Source organism: Arachis hypogaea, chromosome 20 (genome assembly GCF_003086295.3).
Source record: "Arachis hypogaea cultivar Tifrunner chromosome 20, arahy.Tifrunner.gnm2.J5K5, whole genome shotgun sequence".
NCBI classification, from domain to species: domain Eukaryota; kingdom Viridiplantae; phylum Streptophyta; class Magnoliopsida; order Fabales; family Fabaceae; genus Arachis; species Arachis hypogaea.
In genome coordinates, this window is record NC_092055.1 from 14,899,574 (window position 1) to 14,913,775 (window position 14,202).

The window sequence follows — 14,202 nt, forward strand, 5'->3', positions numbered from 1 at the left end:
ACGAATCAATGTTCTAAAGAGTCAATTTGAAAGAGAAGATAACGATCTCTCATAATGTTCCTCCAGTATCATCCAGTATCTGTTAGGATTGAAGGATTTTTTTGAGCTGTAATAGACCCAAACCAGTTGTCCGAAGGAAGCTTAATATCCAGGAGTATGAACAAGAGAAGACATCAATGCTTCTGTGGGAAAGAGGTGGTGGTGCTCTCGTCGTCGTCTATTGATATTTCTTCTGTTGAAGTTAACTTTTATTTTGACAATCATATATAGTTGAAAGAATTCTTTACTTTGATTTTGTAATTATATGAAAGATAAATTTATTTTAATGATTATTTATTAGTATATATAGAAAAAAAAAGATTATGCATCTTTAAAGAAAAGAGATTGGCAAAATAAAAAAATGGTGTTCTAATCAAATTTAAATTAAGATAGCAAATTCACATGTTATAAAAATTATAAATATAATAGTGATTTTAGGTCTTATTTTTTCATATTAAAAGATTTTATTTTTTAAAACGAAGAAATTTGATTATATTGACAATAAAAGATTATTTTATATTTTTTTAAATATAAAATAACAAATAAAGAAATTTTAAATAATATTTTATTATTTTAGATTATGTTCTTTAAAATTAATGTATTAGTCAAATAATTTGAAATTTGATTATATTTCATAATAATAAAAATTTCTATTATAATATACGTATAGTATTTGTCCGCAGTTAAAAATTTTTTGAATCCCTCACTGCATGGTGTGTAAGCCAAAATCACAAATAATTGGGAAAAAAAATGGTTAGCTGGAGATATTAAGGCAAAAAAATGGTTATCTTTTTTGAACACTTATTTTTTGTGTTTAGTTATTTTTTCCTCTTCTGGAGACAGATGTAATTTCACATCTTAAATTCGTGTTTACGTGAAACAAAAAATTGTTGTTTGTATAATTAAAAAATTAGGTTCGGCAATCAGTTGATTGAAATTATTTTCTTTCTACCAACTCTGATTTTTTATTTTCATCTTTGTAGTCTCTTTATTACTCAAATCTATCCTATATATAATTATATTTTTAATAGAATTTTCATTTTTTTTATTTATATGAGTTCTTTTATTCTATTTTTTATTGTATTTTAATTATATTTTGCATAAGATATTTTTGTTTTTTGTTTGACTCTATTAAAATTTGTAAGTATAATTGTTGTGTATTATGTTTGTTATTGTAATTTTGTTATAACATGAATTGTTGATTCCACTAAAAAAGATAAAGTAAATAAAAATTAACTATACGAAACAATAGAGTTATAAATAAAAGAAATTGACAATCTAAAATAACACTAAATAAAATAGTAGTGAGACTAATAGAAAAATTATGAATAATATAATTTAATAAAGTATATTTTGATATATTATTTATATATGATTTTTGTTTTTGATATAAAGTATATTTTGTCAATCAGTATATGTTATTTTTAATTTAATAAATAAATATTAATTTTTATTATAAAATTGATGAATAAAATTTATTTAAATATTTAAATTAAAATGATAAGATAAAATAAAATAATTATTTAGATTAATTTTTTTTAGTTTTCTTTTATTTAAAAGGAATTTTGAATAATATAATCTAAACAACATTTAGCTGATTACAATCGATGTTAATGTAAAAATTGTCAAACATAAATCACATTAATACTAATTCAATTTAAATGAAATTCAATTTTATGTAAACTTCTATTTACAAACTTCAATATAAAAGCGGTTGTATTTTTATGAATATTAAACACGGAGTAATACATGTTAAGCAAGGAGTAATTTAGTTTCTTTTTATAGTAATTAATTTAAGGCAAACAGAAAGACCGATTACTTAGGCTTGGTTTAGTAAAATTTTTACTTTTCGAAAGTAGCTCATAGAAATTATCTTTTATAATCTTTTTTGTTCTCCTTTGCGTTTCTGTATTGATTGTTTATGGCTTCTCTGCTCTTCTTTGACTTTGAATAAATTCATACAATTGATTGATTTATGTGTTGTTTGTGTATGAATTTATACAATTGATTGGTTGATCTGAATCTGAATTTTTAGTATGTGGCTTGAAGATTAAGATTATTTTTTTGTTGAAATCTCTTATTATCGCAAGGGCAATTTAGTCGTTTTATTTATTTTAGTATCTGTTTTTATTTTGAACCAAATAAATATTAAGATATAACTCAGTCTTGTACACTTTTACACTAAACACAATACTGAGATTTATTTCAATCTTTGTCTCCCAATCTCTATCTCCCAGTCTCAATCTCAGTTTCTCTTCCAAACACTACCTTAATTTACCAAACACCTACATCTCCAAAAAGTTTTACCCAACGAAGCGTTAGCATTGTTAGATTAGGCTTTGGTATGAATGTTTGGCTAAAACATGATTACTTCACACTTTGTCAATATTTTATTAGGCTAATGTTAGATTTAAGATGGTAGTAAGCTGTGAAGTTTGACATGATTACATCAATTTAGCGTGCCAAAAGCTTATGTTGAAGATAAACGTCTTTTATTTTTAATATTGGAGAAGAAAGTGTGTTTTTTTGTATTATAGAAATGAGGAGTGTATCACAAAATTGTGGAAGTGAAGTAAAAGAAATTAGAGAGTCAGATTTAAAAAGCGAAAATCTAAGGGTCAGATTTCACAAATTTAAGAATTAGATTTGTGTTTAATTATAAATTTTTTTTTAATCTCAAATCTGATGGTCAAATTTGTGTATTTGGCAAATTTTATTATCAAGTTGGACCCTCTGATTTCTTATTTCAACAATAAAATAAATACTCATTTTATCCACACTAATAAATAACACAATATATTTTTCAGTTTCAAAAAAAATTAACGATAAAGTGTGTAGGAATAATTCAATAATATATATGCTAAGTTGAGTGGAACATTTGTCGAAAAAAATCTTAATCGGATAGATGAGCATTATATTTTTACATAGTTAGTTAAAAATGTCAATATATTTTATAGTGATATTTTATTTTGTTATAGTTTTAATATTATTATTGTTAATTTAAACAGTATTGTTATTATTATTGTTAATTTAAATATTATTATTATTTTTATTCATAACTATTATATTCACTCTTAGCATTATTATAATTATTACTTGCCTTTAATATTATTATTATTATTATTATTATTATTATTATTATTATTATTATTATTGTCGTCGTCCATTGCTTGTGCCATGTGAGAAATGGCAAACTTTGAGCGCGGAAAATTAGTGTGCATTTTTATTTCACTAGCACAAATATAAGAAGGTGGACAATATGAAGTTGAGTTTTGTTTTTGAATTATAAAAATAAATTTCAAATTTTTTAAATTAAATTCAAATACATTTAAGTATAATATTTATATTTTTAAATAAAATAATATTATATGAAATTTATTTTTTACATAAATTTTACTAACTTTTAACTTTTGTCTTTTGTCGATTGATATGTTATTTTTTGTTTTTTTTCAAATGGTGTTTTATCTTTAGTTTATCTTGACATCAGTTTTTTTTTTTTATTTTGCCAAAAGGGAATGTTGCACAAACTAAAAAAAACTCCTAATTCACTATTATTTCATTCGGATTTATCTTTATACATGGGTTGTAGTACAGACACGTCAACGCAGAGAATGGCTACTTTCGGTCATCTCTCGGAAAAATGATCCAATGCCCTGTCACGGCACGGCTAATCGTCTGGAGGCATCACCCTTGTCAATGACTTCATCTTATCCTCTCAGTGAAAATGATCAACGCACCCTGTCACGGCACGGCTATTCATCTGTCGGTTCTCGATCATGTTGGAATAGGATTTACTATCCTTTTGCGTCTGTCACTAACGCCCTGCAATCGCGAGTTAGGAGCTCGTCACAGTAATTCATTCATTGAATCCTACTCGGAATACCACAGACAATGTTTAGACCTTCCGGATTCTCTTGAATGCCGCCATCATTCTAGCTTACACCACGAAGATTCTGGTTAGGAGATCTAAGAGATACTCATTCAGTCTAAGGTAGAACGGAAGTGGTTGTCAGTCACGCGTTCATAGGGAATGATGATGATTGTCACGTTCATCACATTCAGATTGAAGTACGAATGAATATCTTAGAAGCGAAATAAGATGAATTGAATAGAAAACAGTAGTACTTTGCATTAATCTTTGAGGAACAGCAGAGCTCCACACCTTAATCTATGGAGTGTAGAAACTCTACCGTGAAAATACATAAGTGAAAGGTCCAGGCATGGCCGAGATGACCAGCCCCCAAAACGTGATCAATAGATCAAAAGATAATCCAAAGATGGTCAAAAAGACGTCTAATATAATAGTGAAAGGTCCTATTTATAATAAACTAGCTACTAGGGTTTACAGAAGTAAGTAATTGATGCATAAATCCACTTCCGGGGCCCACTTGGTGTGTGCTTGAATCTTTCTTAACAAGCAAGTAACAAACTTTAAAATTTTTGAATCAAAAACAGCAGAAGAAAAATCACACCCTGGAGGAAGCATCTGCCTGGCGTTCAACGCCAGAACAGAGCATGGTTCTGGCGCTGAACGCCCAAAATGGGCAGTGTTTGGGCGCTGAACGCCCAGAACAGGTATGGTTCTGGCGTTCAACGCCAGAAATGGCCAACAAATGGGCGTTGAACGCCCAAAATGGGCACCAACCTGGCGCTGAACGCCCAGAGTTGTGTGCAAGGGCATTTTACATGCCTAATGGATGCAGAGATGTAAATCCTTGACACCTCCGGATTTGTGGACCCCACAGGATCATCTCAGGATCTGTGGATCCCCACCCACCTCACCCTCTCTCTCTCCATTCATGGTCATCCCTTCTGTTTTCTATTCACCACTCACATCCATACACACATCCCTCCATCTCCTCCATATCTTCTTCTTCTTCTTCTATTCTTTCTTCTTTTGCTCGAGGGCGAGCAACATTCTAAGTTTGGTGTGGTAAAAGCATAAGCTTTTTGTTTTTCCATTACCATTAATGGCACCTAAGACCGGAGAAACCTCTGGAAAAGGGAAAGGGAAGACAAAGGCTTCCACCTCCGAGTCATGGGAGATGGAAAGATTCATCTCAAAGGGTCTATAGCTCAGTGGTAGAACATTTGACTGCAAATCAAGAGATCCCTGAGATACCTCAGGAGATACAGTTTTCTCCACAAAACTATTGGGAGCAAATCAACACCTCCCTAGGATAATTGAGTTCCAACATGGAACAACTAAGGGTGGAACATCAAGAGCACTCCATCATCCTTCATGAAATTAGAGAAGATCAAAAAAGCAATGAGGGAGGAGCAACAAAGACAAGGAAGAGACATAGAAGAGCTCAAGGACATCATTGGTTCCTCAAGAAGGAAACGCCACCATCACTAAGGTGGATTCATTCCTTGTTCTTATTTCTTCTGTTTTTCGTTTTCTATGTTAGGTGCTTATCTATGTTTGTGTCCTCATTACATGATCATTAGTAGTTAGTAACTATGTCTTAAAGTTATAAATGTCCTATGAATCCATCACCTCTCTTAAATGAAAAATGTTTTAATTCAAAAGAACAAGAAGTACATGAGTTTCGAATTTATCCTTGAACTTAGTTTAATTATATTGATGTGGTGACAATGCTTCTTGTTTTCTGAATGTATGCTTGAACAGTGCATATGTCTTTTGAAGTTGTTGTTTAAGAATGTTAAATATGTTGGCTCTTGAAAGAATGATGACTAGGAGACATGTTATTTGATAATCTGAAAAATCATAAAAATAATTCTTGAAGCAAGAAAAAGCAGCAAAGAACAAAGCTTGCAGAAAAAGAAAAAAAATAAATAGGCGAAAAAAAAAAGAGAAAAAGCAAGCAGAAAAAGCCAAAGCTCTTAAAACCAAGAGGCAAGAGCAAAAAGCCAATAACCCTTAAAACCAAAAGGCAAGGGTAAATAAAAAGGATCCCAAGGCTTTGAGCATCAGTGGATAGGAGGGCCTAAAGGAATAAAATCCTGGTCTAAGCGGCTAAACCAAGCTGTCCCTAACCATGTGCTTGTGGCGTGTAGGTGTCAAGTGAAAACTTGAGACTGAGCGGTTAAAGTCAAGGTCCAAAGCAAAAGAAGAGTGTGCTTAAGAACCCTGGACACCTCTAATTGGGGACTTTAGCAAAGCTGAGTCACAATCTGAAAAGGTTCACCCAATTATGTGTCTGTGGCATTTATGTATCCGGTGGTAATACTGGAAAACAAAGTGCTTAGGGCCACGGCCAAGACTCATAAAATAGCTGTGTTCAAGAATCATCATACTGAACTAGGAGAATCAATAACACTATCTGAACTCTGAGTTCCTATAGATGCCAATCATTCTGAACCTCAATGGATAAAATGAGATGGCAAAACTATTCAAGAGGCAAAAAGCTATAAGTCCTACTCATATGATTGAAGCTATATTTCATTGATAGTTTGGAATTTATAGTATATTCTCTTCTTTTTATCCTATTTGATTTTTAGTTGCTTGGGGACAAGCAATAATTTAAGTTTGGTGTTGTGATGAGCGGATAATTTATACGCTTTTTGACATTGTTTTTAGTATGTTTTTAGTAGTATCTAGTTACTTTTAGGGATGTTTTCATTAGTTTTTATGTTAAATTCACATTTCTGGATTTTACTATGATTTTGTGTATTTTTCTGTGATTTCAGGTATTTTCTGGCTGAAATTGAGGGACTTGAGCAAAAATCAGATTCAGAGGTTGAAGAAGGACTGCTGATGCTGTTGGATTCTGACCTCCCTGCACTCAAAGTGTATTTTCTGGAGCTACAGAACTTGAAATGGCGCGCTTCCAATTGCGTTGGAAAGTAGACATCCAGGGATTTCCAGAAATATATAATAGTTCATACTTTGGCCAAGAATAGATGACGTAAACTGGCGTTCAACGCTAGCTCTCTGCCCAATTCTGGCGTCCAGCGCCAGAAAAGGATCCAAAACCAGAGTTGAACACCCAAACTGGCACAAATACTGGCGTTCAACTCCAAGAAGGACCTCTACACGTGCAACACTCAAAGCTCAGCCCAAGCACACACCAAGTAGGCCCCGGAAGTGGATTTATGCATCAATTACTAACTTATGTAAACCCTAGTAGCTAGTTTATTATAAATAGGACATTTCACTATTGTATTTGACATCCTGAGTTTTATCTTCGGATCATAGTAGTCTTGGTTACTCCGGTTCTCCTCTGGGGCCGAGACCAATGAACTCCATTATCACTTATGTATTTTCAACGGTAGAGTTTCTACACTCCATAGATTAAGGTGTGGAGCTCTGCTGTTCCTCAAAGATTAATGCAAAGAACTACTGTTTTCTATTCAATTCATCTTATTTTGCTTCTAAGATATTCATTCGCTCTTCAACCTGAATGTGATGAACGTGACAATCATCATCATTCCCTATGAATACGTGCCTGACAACCACTTCCGTTCTACCTTCGACTGAATGAGTATCTCTTAGATCTCTTAATCAGAATCTTCGTGGTGTAAGCTAGAATGATGGCGGCAATCAAGAGAATTCAGAAAGTCTAAACCTTGTCTGTGGTATTCCGAGTAGGATTCAATGATTGAATGACTGTGACGAGCTTCAAAATCGCGATTTCCGGGCGTAGTGACAGACGCAAAAGGATAGTAAATCCTATTCCAGCATGATCGAGAACCGACAGATGAATAGCCGTGCCGTGACAGGGTGCGTTGACCATTTTCACTGAGAGGATAAGATGAAACCATTGACAAGGGTGATGCCTCCAGACAATTAGCCATGCCGTGACAGGGCATTTGGATCATTTTCCCGAGAGAAGACCGAAAGTAGCCATTGACAATGGTGATGTATCACATAAAGCCAGCCATGGAAAGGAGTAAGACTGATTGGATGAAGATAGCAGGAAAGCAGAGGTTCAGAGGAACAAAAGCATCTCTATTCGCTTATCTGAAATTCTCACCAATGAATTACATAAGTATTTCTATCCTTTATTATTTATCTTTTAATTATCTAATCCAATCACATTTAACCCCTACTTGACTGAGATTTGCAAGGTGACCATAGCTTGCTTCATACCAACAATCTCCATGGGATTCGACCCTTACTCACGTAAGGTATTACTTGGACGACCCAGTGCACTTGCTGGTTAGTTGTGCGAAGTTGTGAACCATGGTATTGGCATCATGTTTGTGGCGCCATTACCAGGGAAAGAAAGAGCGATGAATTTTACATAATTAAAGTGTAATCACAATTTCTGCGCACCAAGTTTTTGGCGCCGTTGCCGGGGATTGTTCGAGTCTGGACAACTGACGGTTCATCTTGTTGCTCAGATTAGGTAATTTTCTTTTTGTTTTGTTTTCAAAAATTTTTCAAAAATATTTCAAATTTTTTTTTTTGTTTTCGAAAAAAAAATAATAATAAAAATAATATTTTCAAAAATAAATTATTCTATGGCTTCAAAACTTTCAAGAATGAATTCTAGAGTTTCATGGTAACATGTTGAATCCTATCTGGCTGAAAAGCCATACCCAAACCCCTTTGGGATTGGTCTTCAACTAATCACCTCAATGGATGTAAATCCATTCTAAAGCTTGACTGGCTATTAAGCCATGTCTAACCCTCAGATTGGAGCTTTAGAGCATAAGATTCCTGGAATTCATATTAAAAATTTTGAATCCCTGTTTTTCTTTTTTTTTTTTTTTTCAAAATGATTTTCGAAAAAAAAATTAAAGAAAATACAAAAAAAAAAATCATAAAATCATAAAAATCAAAAATATTTTTGTGTTTCTTGTTTGAGTCTTGAGTCATGTTATAAGTTTGGTGTCAATTGCATGTGCATCTTGCATTTTTTCGAAAAAATTCATGCATTCATAGTGTTCTTCATGATCTTCAAGTTGTTCTTGGTAAGTCTTCTTGTTTGATCTTTACATTTGCATGTTTTGTGTCTTTTCTTGTTTTTCATATGCATTATTGAATTCGTAGTGTCTCAAAAACTTGGTGCACAAATTGTGAATCACACTTTTCACAACTCGTACCACTGACCAGCAAGTGCACTGGGTCGTCCAAGTAATACCTCACGTGAGTAAGGGTCGAATCCCACGGAGATTGTTGGTTTGAAGCAATCTATGATTATCTTGTAAATCTTAGTCAGGTAGTCAATTATATTTATCAGTTGAATTGCAAATAAACAAGAGAGCATGGATTAAAGGTTACTTGTTATGCAGTAATGGAGAATATGTTGGAGTTTTGGAGATGCTTTGTCTTCTGAATCTCTGCTTTCCTCTGTCTTCTTGTTCACGCACGCACGTCCTCCTATGGCAAGCTGTGTGTTGGTGGATCACCGTTGTCAATGGCTACCTTCCATCCTTCCAGTGAAAACTACGCTCACGCGCTCTGTCACAGCACGGCTAATCACCGGTTGGTTCTCGATCCGGTTGGAATAGAATCCCTTGATTCTTTTGCGTTTGTCACTAACGCCCAGCCTTCAGGAGTTTGAAGCTCGTCACAGTCATTCAATCCTTGAATCCTACTCGGAATACCACAGACAAGGTTTAGACTTTCTGGATTCTCATGAATGCTGCCATCAATTCTAGCTTATACCACGAAGATTCTGATTAAGAGATCTAAGAGATACTCATTCAATCTGATATAGAACAGAGGTGGTTGTCAGGCACACGTTCATGGGTTGAGAATGGTGATGAGTGTCACGGATCATCACCTTTATCACAGTTAAGCGCGAATGAACATCTTAGATAGGAACAAGCGTGTTTGAATAGAAAATAGAAATACTTGCATTAATTCATCGAGACACAGCAGAGCTCCTCACCCCCAACAATGGAGTTTAGAGACTCATGCCGTTAAAGAGTACAAAGTTCAGATCTAAAAATGTCATGAGATGTAAAATAAGTCTCTAAAAGTTGTTTAAATACTAAACTAGTAGCCTAGGTTTACAGAAAATGAGTAAACTATAGCAGATGGTATAGAGATCCACTTCTGGGGCCCACTTGGTGTGTGCTGGGGCTGAGATTTAAGCAATTCACGTGCATAAGGCCATTTTGGGCGTTCAACGCCAGGTTTGGATCCATTTCTGGCGTTGAACTCCAACTTTTAATCCTTTTCTGGCGCTGGACGCCAGAATTGGGCAGAGAACTGGCGTTGAATGCCAGTTTACGTCATCTATCCTTGAGCAAAGTATAGACTATTATATATTGATGGAAAGCCCTGGATGTCTACTTTCCAACGCAATTGGAAGCACGCCATTTCGAGTTCTGTAGCTCCAGAAAATCCACTTTGAGTGCAGGGAGGTCAGAATCCAACAGCATCAGCAGTCTTTTTTCAGCCTGAATCATATTTTTGCTCAGCTCCCTCAATTTCAGCCAGAAAAATACCTGAAATTACAGAAAAATACACAACTCATAGTAAAGTCTAGAAATATGAATTTTTCCTAAAAACTAATGAAAATAAACTAAAAACTAACTAAAACATACTAAAAGCTATATGAAATTAACCCCAAAAAGCGTATCAAATATCCGCTCATCACAACACCAAACTTAAACTGTTGCTTGTCCTCAAGCAACTAGACAAATAAAATAGAAGACTAATAGGTTGAGAAGCAATAATATTTCAGAGTTTTTGAGTGAAGCTCAGATTCTAATTAGATGAGCGGGACTAGTAGCTTTTTGCTTCTGAACAGTTTTGGCATCTCACTTTATCCATTGAAGCTCAGAGTGATTGGCATCTATAGGAACTTAGAATTCAGATAGTGTTATTGATTCTCCTATTTCAGTGTGATGATTCTTGAACACAGCTATTTTATGAGTCTTGGCCGTGGCCCTAAGCACTTTGTTTTCCAGTATTACCACCGGATACATAAATGCCACAGACACATAATTAGGTGAACCTTTTCATATTGTGGCTCAACTTTGCTAAAGCCCCCAATTAGAGGTGTCCAGGGTTCTTAAGCACACTCTTCTTTTTGCTTTGGACCTTGACTTTAACCGCTCAGTCTCAAGTTCTCACTTGACATCTACACGCCACAAGCACATGGTTAGGGACAGCTTGGTTTAGCCGCTTAGACCAGGATTTTATTCCTTTAGGCCCTCCTATCCACTGATACTCAAAGCCTTGGGATCCTTTTTATTTGCCCTTGCCTTTTGGTTTTAAAGGTTATTGGCTTTTTGCTCTTGCCTCTTGGTTTTAAGAGCTTTTGGCTTTTTCTGCTTGCTTTTTCTTTTTCTTTCTTTTTTTTTCCGCCTATTTTATTATATATATTTTTTTTTTCTGCAAGCTTTGTTCTTTGCTGCTTTTTCTTGCTTCAAGAATCATTTTTATGATTTTTCAGATTATCAATAACATGTCTCATGTTCATCATTCTTTCAAGAGCCAACATATTTAACAGTCTTAAACAACAAATTCAAAAGACATATGCACTGTTCAAGCATTCATTCAGAAGACAGAAAGCATTGCCACCACATGTTACTAATTAGAATTTTTCTTATTAAAAACTCGAAATTTTATTGCCTCTTATTCAAAAGATCTACTATTTTATTCATGTTTGCTGATGATGAGAAAAATAGACTATAACTTAATTGGGGATAAAATCAAAATAGACACTAATTACTACTAATGATCATGTAATGAAGACACAAACATAGATAAGCACTTAACATAGAGAAAACGAAAAACAGAGAAAGTAAGAACAAGGAACGAGTCCACCTTAGTGATGATGGCATTTCCTTCTTGAGGAACCAATGATGTTCTTGAGCTCTTTTATGTCTCTTCCTTGCCTTTGTGGCTTGATTCCTAGTGATTTTTGGTATTTCTCTCCTCAGTTGCTTCCAATAATTATGTGGAGGGAAGTGCATCCCCTGAGGTATCTCAGGGATCTCTTGATTTGCAGCCACATGTTCTACCACTGAGCTATAGATCCTTCACATAATTGTTTTACCACACCAAACTTAGAATGTTGCTCGCCCTCGAGAAAAAGAAGAAGGAATAGATGAAGAAGAAGATGTGGAAAAAAACTAGGATTATGAGGAGGGAAGGTGGGGATCCTGTGAGGTCCACAGATCTTGAGGTGTCAAGGCATTTACATCCCTGCACCAATTTAGGCATGCAAAATGCCCTTGCACACAACTCTGGGCGTTCAGCGCTAGGTTGGTGCCCATTTTGGGCGTTCAACGCCCATTTACTAGCCATTTCTGGCGTTGAATGCCAGAACCATGCTTGTTCTGGGCGTTCAGCGCCAGGATGTTGCCCATTTTGGGCGTTCAGCGCCAGAACCATGCTCTGTTCTGGCGTTGAATGCCAGACAGGTGCTTCCTCCAGGGTGTGATTTTTCTTCTGCTGTTTTTGATTCCGTTTTCAATTTTTAATATTTATTTTGTGACTCCACATGATCATGAACCTAATAAAACATGAAAAATCATGAAAATAAATAAAAATTGGGTTGCCTCCCAACAAGCGCTTCTTTAATGTCTTTAGCTGGACCTTGCTGAGCTTTTAATCTAGCTTCAACCTTGAGCACTCTTGCTCAACATTGCCTTCAAGTTAGTGCTTGATTCTCTGTCCATTAACAATGAACTTCTTGTCAGAGTCAATATCTTGAAGCTCTACATAACCATATGGTGATACGCTTGTAATCACGTATGGTCCCCTCCACCGGGATTTCAATTTTTCGGGGAATAGCCTGAGTCTAGAGTTGAACAGCAGAACCTTCTGTCCTGGTTCAAAGATTCTAGATGACAGCTTTCTGTCATGCCACTTTTTTTATTTCTCTTTATAAAGCTTGGCATTTTCGAAAGCTGTGAATCTGAACTCCTCTAGATCATTTAGCTGGAGCAATCTTTTTTCTCCTGCTAATTTGGCATCAAAGTTTAGGAATCTGGTTGCCCAGTAGGCCTTATGTTCCAGTTCCACGGGCAGGTGACATGCCTTACCATACACCAGTTGGTATGGAGAGGTCCCTATAGGGGTCTTGAATGCTGTTTTGTAAGCCCACAAAGCATCATCCAAGCTCCGTGCCCAATCCTTTCTACGGGTATTTACTGTCCGTTCTAGGATTCTCTTTAATTCTCTGTTAGAGACTTCAGCTTGCCCATTAGTTTGTGGATGATATGGAGTAGTCACCTTGTGGCGAATTCCATACCGAACCATGGTAGAGTAAAGCTGTTTATTGCAGAAGTGAGTGCCTCCATCACTGATTAGTACTCTAGGGACACCAAATCTGCTAAAGATATATTTTTGGAGAAACTTCAGCACTGTCTTAGTATCATTGGTGGGTGTGGCAATGGCCTCAACCCATTTTGATACATAATCAACTGCCACCAGAATATAAGTGTTTGAATATGATGGTGGGAAAGGTCCCATGAAGTCAATTCCCCATACGTCAAACAACTCAATCTCAGAGTCATGTTATAAAGCAGGATTGGCGTGTCAAACAACTAAAATAGAAGACTAAACCTTAATTTAGACTTCTTAATTGAAATCTCCGTGGTATAAGCTAGATTGATGGCGGCATTCAAGAGAATCCGAAAAGTCTAAACCTTGTCTGTGGTATTCCGAGTAGGATTCAGTGATTGAATGACTGTGACGAGCTTCAAACTCGCGAGTGCTGGGCGTTAGTGACAGACGCAAAAGGATGGTGAATCCTATTCCAGCATGATCGAGAACCGACAGATGAATAGCCATGCCGTGACAGGGTGCGTTGACCATTTTCACTGAGAGGAGGGGATGTAGCCACTGACAACGGTGATGCCCTTGCATAAAGCCAGCCATAGGAGGACGTGCATGCATGAATCAGAAGACAGAGGAAAGTAGAGATTTAGAACACAAAGCATCTCCAAAACTCCAACATATTCTTCATCACTGCATAACAAGTAACCTTTAATTTATGCTCTCTCGTTTATTCGCAATTCAACTGATAAATATAATTGACTTCCTAACTAAGATTTACAAGATAACTATAGATTGCTTCAAACCAACAATCTCCGTGGGATTCGACCCTTACTCACGTAAGGTATTACTTGGACGACCCAGTGCACTTGCTGGTTAGTGGTACGAGTTGTGAAAAGTGTGATTCACAATTTGTGCACCAAGTTTTTGGCGCCGTTGTCGGGGATTGTTCGTGTTTGGACAACTAACGGTTTATTTTGTTGCTTAGATTAGGAAAAATTTCTCTTTTT